Source organism: Vigna angularis, chromosome 10 (assembly GCF_016808095.1).
Source record: "Vigna angularis cultivar LongXiaoDou No.4 chromosome 10, ASM1680809v1, whole genome shotgun sequence".
Taxonomy (NCBI): Eukaryota; Viridiplantae; Streptophyta; class Magnoliopsida; order Fabales; family Fabaceae; genus Vigna; species Vigna angularis.
The window spans coordinates 15,686,035-15,689,525 of record NC_068979.1 but is presented as its reverse complement, the minus strand read 5'-3'; the positions used below and the strand labels follow the sequence as shown (position 1 = coordinate 15,689,525).

General features: G+C 32.9%; 1 long non-coding RNA gene across 1 annotated transcript; it reads left to right on the top strand.

Moving 5' to 3' along the window:
• The first annotated feature begins 460 nt into the window (after positions 1 to 460).
• On the top strand, positions 461 to 2,138 carry LOC128194200 (uncharacterized). Its single transcript, XR_008245521.1, has 3 exons — positions 461 to 529; positions 1,168 to 1,262; positions 2,021 to 2,138. It is a non-coding gene; the product is annotated as an uncharacterized LOC128194200 (long non-coding RNA).
• The last annotated feature ends 1,353 nt before the right edge of the window (positions 2,139 to 3,491 follow it).

The window sequence follows — 3,491 nt, the reverse complement described above, 5'->3', positions numbered from 1 at the left end:
GTCCTAGTAGGTAGCCTCTTTGTTCGTTCAAATGCTAGGAGTCGCTAGCCCGACATTGCAAAAACTCGTGAACCCTAGTCCCTCTTTTGTTTCTTTCATTGGCACATAATGCTTTATGGTTCGGTTCGAAAGTTCGATTGAGGCGATTATATTGATGTTTAAGAAGATTCGAAGGTATAAGGTGTGTCACTGTAGCCTCCTCTTTTTCCTTGAATCATCACCTCAATCGAAGCTCGTCATTGGCTTTGATTACGAGGGTTTTGACTTGTGTCGCAGAGGCACTCTCTGCACTCTCGTCACATGTTGTGTTGTGATTTTAGTTGTGGGTTTTTATTTTTCGCTGATGATTGTGTTCTTTTAGGACTTATTTTTTTTAGTTATTTTGTGAGATGAGCGTGTGGTGATATACTTATAGTTTACATTGTTGGCATGGAATTTCATCCGAGATTCTTGTTTTCGCAGCTTGCGTTTCCTGATGTTGTGTACTTGGTTGATGCAATTGAAAGGGGAGAAGAGCTTATCAAAGCGTGTAAGCCTGCACTTGAATCTAGTTACACACAAAAGTGATTCATGATTGCAAACGGGACAGTGAATTAGGTTTTTAAACTAAAAACGCTTGCTCCTAGAAATTTTGAATTGGTAAAACTATTGTAATTAACTTTCTTAAATGGATGAATATTGTTACGTCTTTCAAAGTTTAAGAATTTAGTTCCTACAAATTTTGAATTACGTCTTTCACTGATTACTATAGATGATTATTTATCTTGTAAATATGATCTTCACTGATTGCTACTGCACTTTTTTTAATGTTGTCGTAGTTATAATTGGATTGCATTTCCATCTTTTAGGCCCCAAGAGGGTGAAGTTATTTTCTAATAAGGAGAATATGGGATTTTGGTATACTTTTTTTTGGCAAATCTCTTTTTGTCATGGCACTTTTGTCATGGGATTCAATTAATTGCTGAATCCTTTCTATCAAGTTCGATTACTCATCCTTTCTCATCTACAACTTTTAGTTTCTTATGCTATTAGTGCAGAACTATTAAACAACCATGGCTACAATATCCTTTCATTACATGATATCTCAACCTTTACTCTGTTAATGTTTATTTTGTATTATGTGTGCATATTAGTTTTTTAATTTGTGCAGTTTCTTTATTCATACAGGAGCTGAATCTTACCAAACCTGGTGACGCAAGCCTCCCATAAGGAATGAATTGAATGTAACAACCAAAGAAGTTCTTAGTCAAGCAGATTTCAGGGTTAGCACTTGTGTCAGAGTAGTTCCTTTATATTAATGCATCTACCATGTACTTGTGGCAGCAATATTTTCTTTTAAATGGATTATTTTAGTAGTTAAATGTATATATTGTTGAAATTAAATTAAGAACCCATTCATAAGTATTTATTTTAGTAGTCCTCGGATTGAAATTCTGGATTGATTAGAATATAAATCCTGCCAGCTTTTTTCACCTTTAATTTTACTTTTTATCTCTCTTTTTTATTCATCTAAATTCTTGTTTACTTTTATATTTTTAATATATATTAATATTTTTTTACGTATCTAATTTTTTGGATTTTATATTGTTAAAGTATAAGTCCTTATATATTTTTCTTATTATTAAAACATAGTTTTATCACACCTCTGTATTGAATCCCTGTGGAAAAAAGTAATCCAAGAAAGTTACTTTATAATTGAATGGCTTTTGATTGTTTCAATTGGATTTTTTTATATTTAATTTATTGGTGAATACTATAAAACTGATGACCTAGATGTGAAACGAACTGAATAGTCGTATGAATTCAACATAGGTGACAAATCGACTTTGGAATTTTTGCTTATATAAAAAAATATAGTGGATGGGAATAAGAGAAGAATTTTGTGGTCAAATACATGCTTACTGAATCTTGTAAGATATTGCTATAGATTTTATGCTTTAGATATATGGAAAGTATCATTTGATCTTTGCACCATCTCAATTGACATTTCTAATAGTGCTAAATGATGTGTTATTGTCAGGAGAAGAGCACGGTGGAGAGAATGAGAAGTGTTACTCAGCAAAAGTTTTCGAACTTGGCTTCACATTTTTACAACAATGGCAGGCACTGCCACAAGGCCTTTGCAATCAAATGCAACATCATCAAGACTTTTCTATTCACTTGGTAAATCTTCTACTCAGCAGCACAAGAATTGAAGATTCTTTATTTGGTGTTTAGAGCCATCGCCTTGATGATAAATGGCTAGTTAGTGGTACTGGTGGAACAATTCTTAGATAGTTTTTCATAGATAACCAATTGTATAAATAGTTTAATTTACTATTATGTATACCATATTATGAATTGTACTACTTATTTATGAATATATTTGACTTTTAAATGTGAAATCCTTGAGATGTAATTTAACAATTGTGTTTGACTCTTTTTAGTTATATGTAACTCTTAGTTATTGGGTGTAGATGTGAGTTCATTTACTTTTTTCAGTTATATACGGATTTTTTTATATTATATACGGATTTTTCTGTACGTAATTATATACGGATTTTTCTGTACGTAATTATATACAGATTTTATATACGGATTTTTCCGTATATAATTATATATGGATTTTTCCGTATATAATTATATATGGATTTTTCCGTATATAATTATATACAGATTTTTCCGTATATAAGTTATATACGGATATATCCGTATATAATTTAACTACGACAGTTTTATGTACGGATTTTTGTCCGTATATAAGTCGTATGTAACCAAGTGTTATATACGGATTTTGGGCCTTATATACGGATTTTGGCTGTATGTAATTCAATTTTTTCTCGTAGTGGCATGTCTTGGTTCATGTATGCATGTGTGCAAGCATGTGTATTGTTTGCAAGTGTTCATTTGTGCATGTGTACATGTTTCCATGTATGCATGTGTGCGTCTATGTAGGTTTCCATGTATCCATATGTGGATGTTTGCACGTATGCATGTGTGGTCGTGCATGTATGATTGTGCAATTATATGTGTGTGCATGGGTGTGTGTGAGAGTGCATATGTACGTGTGTGCAAGTGTGCGTGTGTGGATATGTGCATGCGTGAATGTATGCATGTATGTATGTGTGCATGTGTGCATATGGGTGTGTGTGCATGTATGGATGTATGCATTTGTGCATGTGCATGTGTGAATGTATTCATATGTGCATGTTTCATGTCTGCATGCATATGTACGCATGTAAAAATGTACGTATGCAGGTATGCATGTGTGAATCTATGCATGTTTACATCTATGGATTTATGCATGTGTTGGTTCATGTATGCATGTGTGCAAGCATGTGTATGAGTGTGCAAATGTATGTACGGAGGTATGCATGTGTGCATTTATACATCTATGCATGTATGCATGTAAGCAAGTGTGGGTTCATGTATGCATGTGTGTAAGCATGTGTATGAATATGCATATGTGTTTATGATTGTATACATGTGTGCATGTATACATCTATGCATAT